The following is a 21,155-nucleotide window of genomic DNA, read 5'->3' as shown; positions in this document are numbered from 1 at the left end:
GAGGACAAGGAGGAGGACGAGGAGGGGGAGTAGGTGATGCAGGAGGAGGAGGCGGACGAGGAGGGGGAGTAGGTGAGGTAGGAGGAGGAGGCGGACGAGGAGTACGTAAAGCAGCTCGGAGTAGAGCACCTCTTTCTTCTCCTCAACCCTCTGATGCAGTGCTTCACCGTGCTCAGGAGGAGGAAACAGAGGATGGGGATGAGGCATGTGAGGAGGAGGACAAGGAGGATTTTGCGGAGGAGGTGGTGGAGGATGAGGAGGAGGAGGTGGTGGAGGACGACGCTGCCGAGAGGAGGCTGGTTGTTCGTCAGGTTTCTGAGCGTGGGGATGGACCCTCACGGGTGACAGAGCACCACGAGGTGAGCGGTTCGCAACCGAGCGGTTCGACTATCAGCACTACTTCCAGAGGGAAAGTGTGGCTGCGTGGTCCTTCAAAGCTTCCAAGACGTCCATATGTGCATAGAGACCTGTTGATTAAACCAATGGGAGAGAAGTAAGTGGTTATTTCGACTCATCCCATATAAATTGTACCTTTTGTCATTTCCTCACATATAATATGACTTCACTCTTCGAAATGTAGAAGCTTAGTAAAAGGTGGTGAGAGGCGTCTGCCACGGTCGCCGAGTGGCATCATTGGGGGTCTTTGTAGGTTAAATTATCCTGGACTGGTCACTTTGCTGAATGGTATCATTGAGCCAGCTTGGTCATGGGATCACTACAAACTTGCACCGGATTTCCTGGATATGCGGTACAGGGCTTTTGATAACATAGCCATGCGAGTGGTCAACGATTTCTGGGTAAGTCATTTCAAACACCTTCTCACATGTATGCATGTTTTTAGGATTTCTATACATGCGTTGAGGGTCAGAAGGATCGTGCAAATGTGGTGGTTGAAAATATTGCCAAGAAACTAGTCCACGAGATGAACTATGTGGAGCGCGTCCGGTTAGTGGTCAAGTATCACGCGGACTATCTCAACCATAGGATTTCCAAACCGAAGGCTCGAGGGACGCATCTTTCACGGGACAATTACTTCAAGGCAAGTGACAATGGATGCTTGCTATTTCCTACACTACGGCAAAATTAGAATCCTTACTAAGATGTATTTGTTTAATTTGCAGGTGATTCCTCGGTGGTGCGCTGACAAACGTCCGTGTTGGGAGAAGATCGTCGAATGGTGGACAGATCCATGGTGGCAGGATGAACACAAAGTAATATCTGAACGGCGCAGGTTGATGGGGGGTCAAGGACACCGTCAAGGCAACCTCACCATCCCAGGTGTCGTATCAAAACATGTAGGCAACCACATACTTTTCTTTTCATCATGTTCTCTTTCATTTGATTGTTTGGATCACTTTCTTTTGCAGGAAGAAGACACTAGCAAGGATATCACTTAGGCATGGACCATCAAACGTACCAAAGACGACAAGGACAAGGAACCTCTCCACCCGGAGAGGGACTGGATCAGCTCTAAAGCCCGGTCAGATGGAGAGAACTACACCAAAAAATTGAAGGAGACGTACAGGCCTGACGCTGATTCTCCCATTCTACCGTTTGACCCTCTTGTGGCCATTGCCGCGGCAGGCGGTAGACCGAATGGCCGTATGGCGGTTCACCTCGATTCTGTCATAACCTCCTCCCTTCCGAGAGTCAACACGCTCTGTGCTATGAGTACTGGCTCTACTCCTAGGCGGTAGACCGAATGGCCGTATGGCGGTTCACCTCGATTCTGTCATAACCTCCTCCCTTCCGAGAGTCAACACGCTCTGTGCTATGAGTACTGGCTCTACTCCTACCTTAGAGCGTCACGTACCACATTCCGTGAGCATTATTGAGGATATTCAGGTCAGTGCTTCTTCATTGATCCTTCATGGTCCTTCTTCATTGATCCTTCTTCATTATTGAGGATATTTGCATTTCAACATGAATGACATTTGCATTGCCATGTTGTAGACTCGACTGATTGACACCAAGAAAGAACGAGATGAAAACCGGGCCAAGCTGAAGGCACAAGATGATCTAGTGAAGTCTTTACAACATATGGTGGCCAATCTTTTTCCATGCAAGGCCAACCAGTGCCAGAGATGCCACCGACGCCAGAGTGGAACATTGTGAGTTTTGTTCAAACTATTTCTATCACCATTTTCGGCATTACCATATGCATTCATCTCACTATTGGGTCAATCCATCACAACTCTATCCATCACAAGGGTCGAACAATGTTCCGGTAGTTCCACCTCAAGTTGGTGGAGTTGGGGCAGCAAAGGGAAAATGATGCCTTCTAAAGTTGATGTTATCACTCTGGTTGATGGAGTTGGGGAAGCAAACGGAATGATGACTTCTAATGTCGATGTTATCACTCCGATCTCCAAAATCACGTGAATTTCATGTTATGTTTGAAACTGTTCCTTGTATGTTGAGAACTCTTGCATCTTGAGACTTGTAAACTTGTGGTCTATTGCTTTGATGCACTATTGCTTGTATGTGGAATGTTTTTCAGAATCAATCATTGCTTCTTTTGTTCAATGATGCCTATATGTGACATGTTCTATGTGTGATGAACTATATGCTGTTGCTGTATATGTTTCGCTGCAGGAAAGAAACAGAAACAGGGGAAAAAGGCTCCTGGGCACACCATTGCCGAGGGCTGCTCTCGGCAATGACTGTCAAACTGGACCAGAACGCACCCTTTACCGAGAGGCCTCTCGGTAAAGGATAATAACCTGTAGTCCTCCTGGCAGCTTTACCGAGAGGCCTCTCGGTAAAAGATAATAACCTGTAGCCCTCCTGGCAACTTTACCGAGAGGACTCTCGTTAAAGGAAAAAGAATTGCCGACGGTGGCTCTCGGCAAACTATTTTCATGACTTTTAGGAGAAGTGACGTGGCCCTCCCCTATTGGCTGAGTTTGCCGAGAGTGGCACTCGGCAAATATAGAGTTTGCCGAGAGCCACCCTCGGCAAAGTTGGCACTCTTTGCCGAGAGTGGCACTCGGCAAAGATGGCCCTCGGCCTGTTCGCCTGGTCCCACGTGTCAGGAGCTGACACGTGTCGGCCACCTACTGGCTGGCTTTGCCGAGAGGTGCCCTCGGCAAAGATGGCCCTCGGCCTGTTCGCCTGGTCCCACGTGTTAGGAGCTGACACGTGTCAGCCACCTACTGGTTGGCTTTGCCGAGAGTGGCGCTCGGCAAAAAAAGGCCCTCGGCCTATTCGCCTGGCCCCACGTGTCAGGAGCAGACACGTGTCGGCCACTTACTGGCTGGCTTTGCCGAGAGGTGCACTCGGCAAAGATGGCCCTCGGCCTGTTCGCCTGGTCCCATGTGTCAGGAGCTGACACGTGTCGGCAACCTACTGGCTGGCTTTGCCGGAAGTTGCACTCGGCAAAGATGGCCCTCGGCCTGTTCGCCTGGTCCCACGTGTCAGGAGCTGACACGTGTCAGCCACCTACTGGTTGTCTTTGCCGAGAGGTGCACTAGGCAAAGATGGCCCTCGGCCTGCTCCCCCTGGTGCCACGTGTCAGGAACTGCGGTCACCGTCTGCTATCTGTTAGCTACTTTATTTTGCCGAGTGGTACTGTTTGACTCTCGGTCAAGTGTTTGCCGAGTGCCCGCGTTCCGGCTCTCGGCAAACTCCTGTTTGCCAAAGAGGTGTACGCCAGGTGGCTTTTGCCGAGGGTGACACTCGGCAAAGGCTTTGCCAGCGGTTTTCGGCCCTTTGCCGAGTGTCCGTGGCACTCGGCGTAGCACAGAATTCCAGTAGTGATCCATACCCTGCTCCCGCTAATGATGACCCTTCTCACGTAGTCGCATTGCTTGGCCTGTTCGTCACGACAAGAGAGCGCCGACGGCGAATGGCACCTTTTTGCCTGTACTGTGTAGACCATGGTAGGCATCTTATGTACTCTGTCTACTTCATAACCCATGACGAGTATCTGCTTTTTTTCCCTGAACTAATAGCACACAACACAACACTCTGTCAATACATCCCTGTCTCCTTGCCTAAGCTCAGTTTGGAACATAGTTCCTGAACTTACTAATTAGTATAACATGTTCTGACACCGACGCAGAATGTGTACGGAGTAGCTCTATTCTTTCCGTGTGAATGTTTAAGAGGAAAATGAACCTTGCATTGCAGAAGAGAAGTCTATGGGCATAGGGCAACGACGGTGTCCCCTCCCCTCTAGCGCCGATATCCAACAGGGAGCCTCGCAAGATGCTCAGAATCAGTTTCCCCCTTGTATGCACAAGTAACATAAGATGTTCAGAATTTGAAGTCAGAAGCTCAATAAACTTGAATAATGGAACCGGTAGGTTGAACCCCAACAAAATGGATGAATTGTTCAAATAAGTATCATGAAAAGATCTTGATGAGATGGTAGAGTTTATATTGCTTCATTATCTTAGGTCCCCTATGTTTCAGAGAAAACCTTATGACGTGAAACAACATTATGCTTTGGCTTTGTAGGAAATTATGACACTAATAAAGCCGAGACAAGTTGCAGCAAAGATATTCTTCTTGCTAAACTGAACTGAATTGAAATAAGAATTTGAACCCAACCAAAATAAGAAATTGCACTGAAGTAAATTAAGAAACTGAACTGAGCATGTCACCGAAATATTAACTGACCAAAAATTAACCAAAAAATATGTTCGTTGGATCTCTGCATAGCAGGAGCCGACGGCGGGTGGCATGGGGATGTGGGGCGCAGATGGCAGCTACTGTGGGATCGTCATAAGCAAAACAAGACACTAGTTTTTTTTGCACAAGAAAAAACATCACAAAAGCAACCAACAGCAGTTTAGAATCAGTCATAATAGAAGTTCTACACTTCGATAATACCACAACACATTCAAGTTCAACAAAAATAGCCACTCAAGTTCAGTAGGAGCACAAGGTCAGTAACATACGAAAGAAGCTTCATCTTCGTTTCTAGCTACCTACTGCAGTGCACTTGCCGAATAGCTTTTTCACTGGTTGCAAACCGCAGCAACTTGGTGCAGAGGAGGATGCCAGCGGGAGGAGCTAATGGTGGTGCAGCCTAGGCGGAGGTAGCAGAGGATGTCAGCAGGATAGCGCGGTCACGGATGGTAGTGGAGTACAGGGGGATGGTGACTCTGGTGAAGATCAAGCTGGCGGCCAGTGGCAGTTTAGAATGGGGAGGACGGCAACGCGGAGGAGCAGCATCACATGGGACCTGGTGAGTAGGTGGGGACGAGGCGCTGGCGGGGGCTACGGAGAAAGTTGGGGGCAAGGTACCGGTGGGGGCCGGGGAGATGGTGGGGGTGAGGCGCCGGCGAGAGCCGCGAAGAAGGTGGGGTGCGAGGCACCGGCGGGAGCTGGAGATAAGGTAAGGGGCTAGGCACCAGCGGGAGCCGCGGAGAAGGTGGAGGGCAAGGTGCCGGCGGGAGCCAAAGATAAGGTAGGAGCCTAGGAGCCAGTGGCAGCCGCGGAGAAGGTGGGTGAGGCGACGATGGGGTTGGAGGTAGGAGAGGAAGGTCGGGGTGAGGACGATCTGCTCGGAGAGTTGGGCTGGGCTGCCTCGTTCTTCTTTTTTTCAGCGTTCGGGCGCTTATAGGAGCGAGGGTAACCGAATAATATATGAAACTCAACCCAATTGATGGTAATAAAATAAAATTGTATATATTGTTTGCGTACTTTGAATTGTTCTCAAGATCTTCCCCGCTCAGAAGTCGAGTGGCGAATGAACACGCAAACGTAGTATCCACATAAATTATTTCCGGATGCCTGCCACAAGCATTTTACGAGAATAGAGTTCAATCACAATGATAATCACACATGATAGTGGTATTAAAACTATATTAATCAGAGATGTGCAGAACTAGTTAGTACTACTTACTTTGGGGTGTGAAAATCACAGCTCCTTTTTCCATTCACCCCTAGCCTGCTTGGTGAACTTTATCCAAACCCTGCCCCGTAAAGAAAATAATTACTTGATATCAGAAAATGAAAGAAAGTTGCCGATATGGTGCGATAATGATTGAACTTACTCCTGGAGCATTTGACTCATGTCCGCCCACTACTTAGGCTCTTTACGTCTCGAGTCCAAGACAATTACTACTCCCGCGTCAAGCTGAATGGCTAGCACAATAGTGAACCTGCGCACGTATAACTCATTAATTACACTTAGTTTAGGGTCCCTACTAGGAGGTATGCTGGATTTAGCTCCGACACAGGCGGGTATGGGGCACACACACTCTCCCCAGCCATGCTAGTCGTCGGATTACCCTGTGATCCGTAAAGTAGTTGGATAATGCATGGGGCTCAACAAGTTTTATGTTTTAGTTTTAGAAACATACTCCGTCACAGGTTCGGAAACTTAATTAATTGTCGGTCTCTCACACCAAGTTCAGAAGTTGAAACTCAAAAAGTCCGATTTTGTTGCTCACAGGTTCAGAAACTTATGATTTCATCAGTCGCTCGTATAAATTTTCAGAAGTTGAAACTTAGCAAAAAAAATTAAAACTCAACAAAATACCTTCAAAATGGATCTAATTTGAAATCCCTCGTCACCAGAAACATGAGTATACAAACGAAACTCAATTTGAATTTCTGATTCAAAAGCTACGGAAGATTATAAATCAAAAGCCAAATGAGAAAAGGAGTTTGCGTGCCCTCACCCCTGCGTGCCACAAATCCTCTCCCTTCGCCTACCTAAGCTGAAACCCTTGCAACACATGGCACCTTCACAAGAAAATTTATATAAAAAAGTATCCGCCACAACGTGCAAGCGTAAGTGTATACTCTCTCCGTTCCTAAATATAAGGCTTTTTTTATTCCAGTACAGAATACATACGAAGCAAAATGAGTGAATCTATACTCTAAATACGTCTATATACATCCGGATGTAGCCCCTAATGAAATCTCTAAAAAGTCTTATATCTAGAAATCGGATGGAGTATATTATAGCTGATGTGTGAAATAAATTAATTTCATATCACTGACCTACACAATAAGTAGTATCCGACTCATGTCTGCTGCTTATGGTATGGTACATGGCGTACGTTATTTCTTCACCCACTATCCCACCCATATTAACATCCACTCGCCTATATAAACCCTTCACTTCTTTGATCGTGAATTTCATATTCTACACTCCACGCTTACACCTTAGCATGAATACAATAGGTTTCCTTACACATCACAAAAATTAGACAATTAGTTACAAGTGTGTGTCAATGCTATATTCATTTTATTCTTAAAATAGGGGTTCCCGGTCAAAAACATTGGAAAGAGCTCTGAAAATGAAAGGCATCGGGATACTTGTTATGTTGGAGGGCAAGAAAGTGGGCCGAAGAAATGACAATTCGTTGAGAAATTCATCACCTTATTGTATGATATTACGTTATGTTAGGATCATCGATAGACTCATGCATGCATTGGCTTCAGTGCTCCTAGTTGCGTTGACGACACAAGAAGAACAGCACACAAACCATCGCCGTGTCGTGGATATGTTCGATCATATTTGTGGCCATTTTTGATGCTTCGAGAAATTGATAGGTCCGCTGACCGTGCCTTCAACCATTTTTGTCTCTGGTGCGTTGTTTCAATTTTTACTAAAAAATCGTTTTTCATTTTCCAACTAGCAGCAGCAAAGGCGAGAGAGCTCATGTGTACCCAGCCGCTGCCTCAGTCGCGAACTCCACTCCAGCCCCCAAAACCCGTGACCGGGGACGAGCCTCCATGCCGACGTGCCCGGCCACAGCTGCCAGGCGATGGCCGCCCCCGCCTGCCCACCTCCTCCCGGGTACGTGTTATTATTATTGAGTATATTGTGTAGCCTCTGCCCTGAAGAAACACACACGGACAGAAGGTAGAAGAGACACTCACGAACTTGGCACCACCCACACTTGTGCCTTTTTCTGTATTTCTTCACACACTGAATGAACTGAATTACATGAGATTAAATAGAGCAGCCAACACACACACTAGCTAGCATGCAAACACACCGGTCAAGCCATCTAATCTCTCCACTAACTGCTCACACGTACAGACATTGAGTCACTCCCAAGTTTCTACAGATGGATAAGCCCTTACTTGGTGCATGCCGCAACTGCCTGCGCCCGCTTCTTTCTCCATCTCTGGCTGCTACACAATTCGGCCGGCCGGACTCTTCACAGACTGACACATGCAGCTAACTAATCACAACTCATTTAGCTTTGCATTGTGCACGTGAACACAACTCTACGTGCACACGCTGCCGCAGCTTCAACTACACGGATGAACTGGTAATAAACATGACACACACCTAAACAACAATGGTTAAAACCAACATATTGTGTACGTGTATAGTGTGTATTGGGCCCACCTTCTAATTATCTGTATAGTCGAGGTTGTGGTCCCCCTCTGTACTCATATATACGTGCTTGGTGCACCGATAAATGCATTTGCGATTGCACAACTCATACTTGTCCTTCTACATGGTATCTATCGCAGGTCTTTCCGCCTAACCCTTGCTGCCGCCACCACGGCGCGACCTCTGCGCCGCAGCGGCAGCCGCCGCCGCTGCCGCGCGTCCCCGCGCTGCCGCTACTGCCACCGGTCACCGCCGCCTCACTCACCTCCTGCAACCGCCACCCACCGCCATCGCCTCCAAGCACCTCCTGCGCCGCCGCCGCCAGCGTCGGTCGCCGTTGTCCCTCTTCTGCCCCCACTCCTCCCTCTCCCTCCCACCCGAGCCGTAACCCACCCGAGCCACCGCCCCTCACCAGAGCCGCCGCCCCAAACCCTAACTCCCCAACGGCATGAGCTCCTCCTCCTTCATTGTTTCCAACCCCCTCGCCGGTCCCGACGTCACCCTCGTCCGCGACCTCAACATCCATGAGCGTGTCTAGGTGGTGCTTGATCAATCCACCGCGTCCTACTTCGCATGGAAGCGGTACTTCTCCTTGGTGTTTTGCGAGTACCTTCTCCACGGCTACGTTGACGGCACCGTGGACTCGAGCCTCATGATTCATGACGAGTGGATGATCCTCGACGCCACCATCATCCGCTGGTTCTACCTCACCATCTCTAGCGACCTCTTCCACACTGTGGTGGATGATGACGACGACGCCTAAGCCGTCTGGACTAAGCTCAATGTTCTCTTCACCGAAAACAAGTTGCTGTGCAAGGTTCTCCTTCACGGCGAGTTTTACGGGTGCCAGCAGCTTGACTCGTCCATCGACGATTTTTGCATGCGCCTCAAAAAGCTCCCCGATGAGCTCCCCGACATCGGATAGACGGTTGGCGATGAGCTCCTCATCAGCACCCTCACCACCAGCCGCAGCGACGATTTTGGGAACGCCGCCTCCAACCTCACCCTCATCCTAGAGCCTACCTTAGCTAAGGTGGTGGCGTTCCTCAAGCTAGAGGAGCGCCGGATGAAGATGGCGCGGACTCGGGCGACCCACACTGCACTTGTTGCCGGCACCCGCAGGGGCCAAGCCCCGCCACCGCCGTGTCCCGTGCCGGCCCAGCCGCTGGCGCCCGTCTACCCATCCGCGGCCTTCCAGCCGCCCCAATCGGCTGTCAATGGCGGGGCGGGGGGGGGAGGGGGGGCGTTGCGGCGGGTGTCGAGGAGGCCGCAAGCAGCAGCAGGCGGGTGCGGGCGCTTTAGGGAGGAGCAGCCGTACCAGCCGACCCCTTGGTACGCCGGCCAGAACCCATGGAACCGGCGTCGTGCACGCCTACTCCATGCCGGTTCCGCGTGCCCCTGCACGAGTATTCTCGGCGCCCGGCCCCGTCTCACCGGGCGTTCTACACCGCGCCGCATGCCTACGCGGCACCCTACGGGCCCCTCTCCTACGGCTAGTAGCCGCAGCCAGGTGGGCTGCCGCCGCTGCCCCTGACGGCCCGCCGCCGCAGCATGCTCTCCAGCCAGCGCCATGGGACCCGGCTCTTCTGGCGACTCTTCACACCGCCCCTGCACCGTCCATCTACACCGGCGGCGACGACTGGTATATGTACACTGGAGCTACCGCGCATATGACCGCTCATCCCGGTAACCTCCATATCTCCTATCACGTTCACACTTTTGCTCGCATCACCGTCGGTGACGGTTCCTCCCTTCCCATTACTCACATAGGACATACATCTTTTCTATCTAATTCTACTCCAGTGTCACTGTCTAACGTCTTAGTTTCTCCTAAGCTTATTAAAAATCTTGTTTCTGTTCGTTCTTTTACATGTGAAAATCTTGTTACCATTGAATTTGATGAGTTTGATTTTTCTGTTAAGGACGCTCGTACCCGGATGGTACTCCACCGATGTGACAGCCCCGACGAGCTCTACCCGGTTCAGTCCGCCACCTCCACCACCTCTGCCGTCCCTGTCTCTCGAGCCACCAGAGTGGAGATTTGGCACGCTTGCTTCGATCATCGCAACCCTGCCACCCTTCATCATATACTTCAGAGTTTTTCTTTCACGGGTAATAAGAACGAGGATCACTCATGTCATGCATCTCGCCTCGGCAAACATGCTCGTCTCCCCTTTAGGGCATCTTCTAATGTTGCATCATACCCATTTGAGTTAATTCATAGTGATGTTTGGACCTCTCCTATTGCAAGTAACACGGGCTATCTTTATTATCTTTTCATACTTGATGATTTTTAGTACTACGTGTGGACCTTCCCGTTGCATCGTAAGTCAGATGTCATATCCACTCTCGCCGCCTTCTACTCTTATGTTCTCACGCAGTTTGGTCGTCCCATTCTCGTGTTTCAGACAGATAGCGGGAAGGAGTTCGACAACCTAGCTGTTTGCACTCTCCTCACCACACATGTCACGACTTTCCGTCTCACCTGCCTGTACACTTCGCAGCAGAACGGTCGCACTGAGCGTGTCTGATACGTCTCCAACGTATCTATAATTTTTGATTGTTCCATGCTATTATATTACCCATTTTGGATGTTGATGGACTTTACTTTACACTTTTATATCATTTTTGGGACTAACCTACTAACCGGAGGCCCAGTCCGAATTGCTTTTTTTTCCTATTTTAGTGTTTCGAAGAAAAGGAATATCAAACGGAGTACAAACGGGATGAAACCTTCGGGAGCGATCTTTTTGGAAGAAACGCAACCCAGAAGACTTGGAGTGGATGTTAAGAAGGAAACGAGGCGGTCACGAGGGTGCTCGGCGCGCCCCCCATCCTCATGGGCCCCTCGTGGCTCCACCGACCTACTTCTTCCTCCTATATATATCCACTTACCCTGAAAACATCCAGGAGCACCACGAGAACCTAATTCCACCGCAGCAACCTTCTGTATCCGCGATATCCCATCTTGGAGCCTTCGTCGGTGCCCCGCCGGAGGGGGAATCGACCATGGAGGGCCTCTACATCATCTCCAAGGCCTCTCCGATGAGTTGTGTGTAGTTTACCACAGACCTTCGGGTCCATAGTTATTAGCTAGATGGCTTCTTCTCTCTCTTTGAATCTCAATACTAAGTTCTCCTCGAACTTCTTGGAGATCTATTCGATGTAACACTTTTTGCGGTGTGTTTGTCGAGATCCAATGAATTGTGGGTTTATGATCAAGTTTATCTATGAGAAATATTTGAATCTCCTCTATTCTTTTATGTGTGATTGGTTATCTTTGCAAGTCTCTTTGAATTATTAGTTTGGTTTGGCCTACTAGATTGATCAATCTTGCAATGGGAGAAGTGCTTATCTTTGAGTTCAATCTTGCGATGTCCTTTACCAGTGACAGCAGGGTCAGCAAGGCACGTATTGTATTGTTGCCATTGAGGATAAAAAGATGGGGTTCATATCATATTGCATGAGTTTATCCCTCTACATCATGTCATCTTTCTTAATGCGTTACTCTGTTCTTATGAACTTAATACTCTAGATGTAGGCAGGACCCGGTCGATGTGTGGAGTAATAGTAGTAGATTCAGAATCATTTCGATCTAGTTGTTACGGACGTGATGCCTATATACATGATCATGCCTAGATAATCTCATAACTATGCACTTTTCTATCAATTGCTCGACAGTAATTTGTTCACCCACCGTAATATCATAAAAATACTAAAAATATTTATCTTATCTTACTATCTCTATCAGATCTCACTTTCACAAGTTTCCGTGAAGGGATTGACAACCCCTTTATCGCGTTGGTTGCGAGGTTCTTGTTTATTTGTGTAGGTGCGTGGGACTTTTGAGGAGCCTCCTACTGGATTGATACCTTGGTTCTCAAAAACTGAGGGAAATACTTACGCTACTTTGCAGCATCACCCTTTCCTCTTCAAGGGAAAACCAACGCAGTGCTCAAGAGGTAGCAAGAAGGATTTCTGGCGCCATTGCCGGGGAGGTCTTCGCTCAAGTCAAGACATACCAAGTACCCATCACAAACTCATCTCCCTCGCAATACATTATTTGCCATTTGCCTCTCGTTTTCCTCTCCCCCACTTCACCCTTGCCATTTTATTCTCCCTCTCTTTCCCGTTTGCCTCCTCTCTCTCGCTTGCCTCTCGTGTGCCTGTTTGCCCTTATGGCCTTGCCTAAGAACGTTGATCTCCATCTTAAAAGTTTGGAAGAGATTGAATTAAACATTAGAAGATTTATGACTTTACAATTTGAGCATAATAATTTCTTTAGAAAAGAGCTTAAAGAACAAAAAGGCTTTATGGAGTACATGAATAAAGAGCTTGATGATATGTCTAAGGAATTTTATGGTTTGAATTCTTAGATTGCTCGTCTTGAAAAATCAATAGACCAAATCTCTGATAAGCAAGCCACCTTAGTTAATAAGATGGCTGCCAAACCAGAAGGGTTAGGGGAAAATAATGATGAAGATCTAAAAGTTATTGATGTGTCCCCTATTAAATCTTTGTTTTGCAATATGAATCTTGATAATAATGGGACTGGAGATGAGTCAACTTTAGTTAGGAGGCGTCCCAATGATTTAGAGTTTTTAGATCTTGATGCTAAATTTGGTAAAACTAGGATTGGAGAGGTTAAAACTTTACATAGCATTAAACCTACTATTATGGATTTCAAGGAATTTAATTATGATAATTGTCCTTTAATAGATTGTATTTCCTTGTTGCAATCCGCGTTGCATTACCCTCATGCTTATAGTTAAAATAAAGCTTTTACCAAACATATTGTTGATGCCTTGATGCAATCTTATGAGGAAAAACTTGAATTGGAAGTTTCTATACCTAGAAAACTTTATGATGAGTGGGAACCTACTATAAAAATTAAAATTAAAGATCATGAATGCTATGCTCTATGTGATTTGGGTGCTAGTGTTTCCATGATTCCAAAAACTTTATGTGATGTGCTAGGTTTCCATGATTTTGATGATTGCTCTTTAAACTTGCACCTTGCGGATTCCACCATTAAGAAACCTATTGGAACGATCAATGATGTTCTTATTGTTGCAAATAGGAACTATGTGCCCACAGATTTTAGCATTCTTGATATAGATTGCAATCTTTCATGTCCTATTATTCTTGGTAGACCTTTCCTTAGAACGATTGGTGGAATTATTGATATGAAGGAAGGGAATATTAGATTCCAATTTCCATTAAGGAAAGGCATGTAACACTTTCCAAGAAAGAAAGTCAAATTACCTTATGAATCTATCATGCGAGCTACTTATGAGTTGAATGCCAAAGATGGCACTACTTAGATCTATTCTCGCTTTTATGCCTAGGTAGGGGAGTTAAACGATAGCGCTTGTTGGGAGGCAACCCAACTTTATTTTTGTTACTTGCTTTTGGCTTCTGTTTAGTAATAAATATTTCATCTAGCCTCTGTTTAGATGTGGTTTTATGTTTTAATTAGTGTTTGTGCCAAGTAGAACCTATCGGATAACCTATAGTGATAGTTAATTTGATTCTGCTGAAAAACAGAAATTTTTGCACGCACAAGAATAATTTTAATAAATCACAGAAACATGATTTTGTGTTGATTCTTTTTGCCGTAGGTCAATAGACAAATTTCCCAGGACTTCCTATTTTGATAGGAGTTTTAGATTTCTAGAAGTATTCGAAAGTTACATATTGCTACAGACTATTCTGTTTTTTTACAGATTCTGTATTTCATGTATTGTTTGCTTATTTCGATGCATCTATGGCTAGTATCGGGGTGTACGAACCATAGAGAAATTGGAATACAGTAGTTTTAACACCAATATAAATAAAGAATGACTTCATTACAGTACCTTATGTGGTAGTTCTTTTTCTTGCACTAACGGAGCTCATGAGATTTCCTGCTGAGTTTTGTGTTGTGAAGTTTTCAAGTTTTGGGTAAAGATTTGATAGACTATGGAATAAGGAGTGGCAAGAGCCTAAGCTTGGGGATGCCCATGGCACCCCAAGATATCCAAGGACAACCAAAAGCCTGAACTTGGGGATGCCCCGGAAGGCATCCCCTCTTTCGTCTTCGTTTATCGGTAACTTTACTTGGAGCTATATTTTTATTCACCACATGATATGTGTTTTGCTTGGAGCGTCTTGTATGATATGAGTCTTTGCTTTTTAGATTACAACAATCATCCTTGCTGTACACACCTTTCTGGAGAGACCCACTTTATTTGGAATTTATTAGAATACTATATGAGCTTCACTTATATCTTTTGAGCTAGATAATTTTTGCTCTAGTGCTTCACTTATATCTTTTAGAGTACGGCGGTGGCTTAATTTTTTAGAAATTGTTGATCTCTCATGCTTCACTTATATTATTTTGAGAGTCTTTTAGAACACAATGGTATTTGCTATGGTTATAAAATTGTTCCTAGAATGATGGGCATCCCAGTTGGGTATAATAAAAACTGTCATAGAAAGTGAATTGGATGCTATGATCAATTTGATGCTTGATAATTGTTTCGAGATATGAGGATGGTGATATTAGAGTCATGCTAGTGGAGTAATTATGAATTTGAGAAATACTTGTGTTGAAGTTTGTGATTCCCGTATCATGCACGTATGGTAAACCGCTTAGTGATGAAGTTTGAGCATAATTTTTATTGATTGTCTTCCTTATGAGTGGCGGTCGGGGACGAGCGATGGTCTTTTCCTACCAATCTATACCACTAGGAGCATGCACGTAATACGTTGTTTTCAATGGCTTGTAGATTTTTGTAATAAGTATATGAGTTCTTTATGACTAATGTTGAGTCCATGGATTATACGCACTCTCACCCTTCCACCATTGCTAGCCTCTCTTGTGCCGCGCAACTTTTGCTGGTACCATACACCCACCATATACCTTCCTCAAAACAGCCACCATACCTACCTATTATGGCATTTCCATAGCCATTCCGACATATATTGCCATGCAACTTTCTACCGTTCCGTTTATTATGACACACATCACCATTGTCATATTGCTTTTGCATGATCATGTAGTTGACATCGTATTTGTGGCAAAGCCACCTTTATAATTCTCCCATACATGTCATTCTTGATTCATTGCATATCCCGGTACACCACCGGAGGCATTCATATAGAGTCATATTTTGTTCTAAGTATCGAGTTGTAATCTTGATTTGTAAGTAAATAGAAGTGTGATGATCTTCATTATTAGAGCATTGTCCCAAGTGAGGAAAGGATGATGGAGACTATGATTCCCCCACAAGTCGGGATAAGACTTCGGACTTTATAAAACAAAAGGCCAAAAAAAAGAGAAAGGCCAAACAAAAAAATGAGAGAAAAAGAGAGAAGGGACAATGTTACTATCCTTTTTACCACACTTGTGCTTCAAAGTAGCACCATGAACTTCATGATAGAGAGTTTCATATGTTGTCACTTTCATATACTAGTGGAAATTTTTCAATATAGAACTTGGCTTGTATATTCCAATGATGAGCTTCCTTAAAATGCCCTAGGTCTTCGTGAGCAAGCAAGTTGGATGCACACCCACTTAGTTTATTTTGTTGAGCTTTCATACATTTATAGCTCTAGTGCATCCGTTGCATGGCAATCCCTACCCACTCACATTGATATCTATTAATGGGCATCTCCATAGCCCATTGATACGCCTAGCTGATGTGAGACTATCTTCTCCTTTTTTTGTCTTCTCCACAACCACCATTCTATTCCACATATAGTGCTATGTCCATGGCTCACGCTTATGTATTGCGTGAAAGTTGAAAAAGTTTGAGAATACTAAAGTATGAAACAATTGCTTGGCTTGTCATTGAGGTTGTGCATGATTAAATACTTTGTGTGATGAAGATAGAGCATAGCCAGACTATATGATTTTGTAGGGATAACTTTCTTTAGCCATGCTATTTTTAGAAGACATGATTCCTTTGTTAGTATGCTGGAAGTATTATTGATTTTATGTCAATATGGACTTTTATTTTGAATCATTTGGATATGAACATTCATGTCACAATAGAGAAAATTATATTGAGAATTATGCTAGGTAGCATTCCACATCAAAAATTCTATTTATCATTTACCTACTCGAGGACGAGCAGGAATTAAGCTTGGGAATGCTTGATACGTCTCCAACGTATCTATAATTTTTGATTGTTCCATGCTATTATATTACCCGTTTTGGATGTTGATGGGCTTAACTTTACACTTTTATATCATTTTTGGGACTAACCTACTAACCGGAGGCCCAGCCCGAATTGCTTTTTTTTTGCCTATTTCAGTGTTTCGAAGATAAGGAATATCAAACAGAGTCTAAACGGGATGAAACCTTCGGGAGCGATCTTTTTGGAACAAATGCAATCCAGGAGACTTGGAGTGGACGTCAAGTAGCGAACGAGGCGGCCATGAGGGTGCCCGGCGCGCCCTAAGGGGGATGGACACGCCCCTCACCCTCATGGGCCCCTCGTGGCTCCACCGACCTACTTCTTCCTCCTATTTATATCCACGTACCCTGAAAACATCCAGGAGCACCACGAGAACCAAATTCCACCGCCGCAACCTTTTGTATCCGCGAGATCCCATCTTGGAGCCTTCGCCGGTGCTTCGCCGGAGGGGGAATCGACCATGGAGGGCCTCTACATCAGCTCCAAGGCCTCTCTGATGAGTTGTGAGTAGTTTATCACAAACCTTCGGGTCCAAAGTTATTACCTAGATGGCTTCTTCTCTCTCTTTGAATCTCAATACCAAGTTCTCCTCGATCTTCTTGGAGATCTATTCGATGTAACTCTTTTTCGGTGTGTTTGTCGAGATCCGATGAATTGTGGGTTTATGATCAAGTTTATCTATGAGAAATATTTGAATCTCCTCTGAATTCTTTTATGTGTGATTGGTTATCTTTGCAAGTTTCTTGGAATTATCAGTTTGGTTTGGCCTACTAGATTGATCATTCTTGCATTGGGAGAAATGCTTAGCTTTGGGTTCAATCTTCTGGTGTCCTTTCCCAGTGATAGTAGGGGCAGCACGGCACGTATTGTATTGTTTCCATAGAGGATAAAAAGATGGGGTTTATATCATATTGCATGAGTTTATCCCTCTACATCGTGTCATCTTTCTTAATGCGTTACTCTGTTCTTATGGACTTAGTACTCCAGATGCAGGAAGGAGTCGGTCGATGTGTGGAGTAATAGTAGTAGATGCAGAATCGTTTCGATCTACTTGTTGCAGATGTGATGCCTATATACATGATCATGCCTAGATAATCTCATAACTATGCACTTTTCTGTCAATTGCTCGACAGTAATTTGTTCACCCACCGTAATACTAATGCTATCTTGAGAGAAGCCACTAGTGAAACCTATGGCCCCGGGTCTATCTTTTATCATATAAGTTTTCCATCTACTTTTATCTGCATCTTTTACTTTCCAATCTATATCATAAAAATACTAAAAATATTTATCTTATCTTATTATCTCTATCAAATCTCACTTTCGCAAGTTTCCGTGAAGGGATTGACAACCCCTTTACCGCGTTGGTTGCGAGGTTCTTGTTTGTTTGTGTAGGTGCATGGGACTTTTGAGGAGCCTCCTACTGGATTGATACCTTGGTTCTCAAAAACTGAGGGAAATAATTATGCTACTTTGCTGAGTCACCCTTTCCTCTTCAAGGGAAAACCAACGCAGTGCTCAAGAGGTAGCAACGTCCTTCACACTCTTAACGGCTGCGTTTGGACTCTCCTCTTTCATGCCAATGCGCCTCCGGGCTTGTGGCCTGACGCTCTCGCCATCGCTTCACTCCTCATTAACATCCGTCCATGTCACACTCGCGGGAACGTTGCTCCTCATCACCTCCTCTTCGGTGCACCGCATTCTTATGATGAGATTCACATCTTTGGTTGTCTCTACTACCCTAGACTCGCCGCCAGTGCGCCTCATAAGTTTCCACCCCGCTCCAACGCCTGCATCTTTATCGGCTACCCACCTAACACTAAGGGCTACCACTGTTACGATCCCGTCTCACATCGTGTTTTCAGCTCCCGACACGTTTACTTTGATGAGATGTTTCCGTTTCAGCAGCAGGTACCCCTCGCCGCCCCGTCGCCGCCAGCCACCGGCGGCCCTTCGGCGACTCCGTCAGGTGGATGGCCCCGCTCGGCCCTCGGATCGCCTCCGGGCTTCGGCGGTCCTTGCGCCGTGGGACAAGCTGCGCCTCACGCTCCCAAATCGGCGCCCTCCTCTTCGGCCTCCTCGGTCGACCCCGCCGCCTCAGCCGGCCTCGACGCGTCGGCTAGCGCCCCGTCTTCACCCGCCGCCCCCGCCTCGGGCACTGCGGGCTCGAGTGTCGTGGCCTCGCCGGCTACACCGGTCGCCTCGCCGGCTGCGTTGCCGGCCTCCTCGCCGGTTGCTTCGCCGGCCATCTCGGCGCCCACCTCACCGAACATCCCGGTGTTGTCGTCTCGCCCCGTCACACGGTCCCAAGCCGGCGTTCGTCGTCCGAGTCTGCAGTACTCGAGCGACGAGTACCTCCTCGCCGCCTTCACCGCAGAGCCGTCCCCTATTCCTGCGTCCGCTCGCGCACCCCTTCTTGATCCTCACTGGCTTGCCGTGATGCAGTAAGAGTTCAACGCTCTCCAGCAGAACTGCACCTGGACACTGGTTCGCTGGCCTTCCCGCGCCAAAGTCATCAGCGGCAAGTGATTCTTTCGCCACAAGACCCGCTCGTATGGTACACATGAGCGCTACAAGGCTCGTTGGGTGGTTCGTGGTTTTTGACAGCGCACTGGAGTTGACTTCACTGAGACGTTTGCACCGGTTTTCAAAACCGGGCACGATCCGCATCATCCTCCAGCTTGCGATGTCCCAAGGCTGGCCAGTTCATCAGATGGATGTCTCCAACACTTTTCTCCACGGCCATCTTGAGGAGCATGTTTATTGTGAGCAGCCCACCAGTTTCGTCGATGCATCTCTTCCTGGGCATGTGTGTTTGCTGTCCCGGTCTCTTTATGGGCTCAAGCAAGCACCTCGCACCTGGTACCAGCGGATCGCCAGGTTTCTTCAGATACTGGGCTTAAGTGTCACTTGCTCGGATGCCTCATTGTTTGTCTATCACTGTGGTGACACGGTTGCGTATTTGTTCCTCTATGTCGACGACATCATCCTGACGGCCTCCTCCACAACTCTTCTTCAGCAGATTACTCTCCGACTGCATGATGAATTCTCCATTAAGGACTTGGGCGCTCTACATTATTTCCTTGGCATTGAGGTTGTACGGCGACCGGGCGGCTTCTTTCTTCATCAGCAGAAGTATGCGTACGAGCTCCTTGAGCGTGCTGGCATGCTCAACTGTCACCCTATTGCTACTCTTGTTGACACGAAGGCCAAGGTTTCTGCTCTTGAGGGCTCGCCAACATCTTCACCCACATTCCCATCCTTTGCCACATCCACTCACCTATAAATCGTTCACCTTATTAGGTGCTAAATTTCATTGTCTAGAACCCAGCATGAATATAACAAGTTTGCTTGTACATCACAAAAGTTAGACGATTAGTAACAAGAGCCTGTCAATGGTATGATCATCTAATGCTTAAGAGTGGTTCCCGGGTAAGAACATGGCGAAAAGCTCATAGAATGAGAGGTATCAGGAGAAATGATACGTGGGAGGACGAGAAAGTGAGTCGAAGAAATGACGACTCGTCCAAAAATTCCTGCTGAACATGTTTGATATTGCGATACATTAGGAGCATCGACGGAATCCTGTCTTGCCATCTCTGCAGTGTTTCTCGCTCCATTGACAATGCTGGTACACCACCAGTCAGATCCTGGTCGTGCCGCGGATATTTTCGGTCGTATTTGTGCCCTTTTTTGAGGCTTTGGGAGGTTCAAAGGTCCGCTGCATGCGATGTCAGCCCTTTTCTGTTTCGGATGCCTTCCTGCTCAGGAAATTCTCATAAAAATACAATAATTCATTTCTATTTGTTTTGATTTCTTGTTAAACTTTTCTTTTGTAAAAATAAAATCATTTTTATTTCTCGGGGTAGATTATGCAATAAAAAAATTGACAAAATTTTACTCATTTCAAGGGTCCTCGAAATATCTGTATATCGTTTAAATTATTTCGTTATTTTAAAAGCATCCTTAGATTGGCAATAATAGAGCGTATTAATATCTATTTTGGATCATTTCGTTTAATATCTATTTTGGATTGTTTCATTTTCATATCTGTTTTGTTTTCTAGTACTTTATTATTCTTACTACTGTTGGAAAATTTGGCAAAAATTGTATTAACTGTGATTCGCACCTGGGTCTACAGAGATTGAAGAAATGGACGCAACACTGCAATAGGTGAGTTCTTGTGTAAAAAAAGTTTCTAACATACCCTTTTGCCCGTCATTGAGCCCATTCAGCCCCGTTCCCGTCACCGAAATCAAGGTGAAATGTCGGTGCCGCACTACTGGAATCAGAGACTTTGCTATCAGCCAGTTCTTTGCCGTCAACTAGCGGAAGGCAAAGAAGGTCTTTTCATCAGCTTAAAAAAAACAGACGGGAAATAACTGGCTCATGGCAAAGTTACATTTTGCCATCAGCCTGTTCTTTGCCGTCTGCTAGCGGACGACAAAGAATCTTTGCCGTCGGCTAGCAGACGGCAAAGTACGTGTCCACCCCAGCGCCGTAACGACCCACCCCCTCCCCCCTCTTTGTTGTCTGCTAGCTGACGGCAAAGAATGTGCCCACTAGCGGCCTCTAACAGCCACCTCTCTCTCTCTCCACGGCCCCACCGCTCTCTCTTCCCCTCTCTCTCTCCACCCGCGCGCCCCTGCGCCCGCACTGCT

This window comes from Triticum dicoccoides, chromosome 5B (assembly GCF_002162155.2).
Source record: "Triticum dicoccoides isolate Atlit2015 ecotype Zavitan chromosome 5B, WEW_v2.0, whole genome shotgun sequence".
In the NCBI taxonomy this organism is placed as follows: domain Eukaryota; kingdom Viridiplantae; phylum Streptophyta; class Magnoliopsida; order Poales; family Poaceae; genus Triticum; species Triticum dicoccoides.
The sequence above is the reverse complement of the archived record's forward strand: the minus strand, read 5'-3'. Positions refer to the sequence as shown.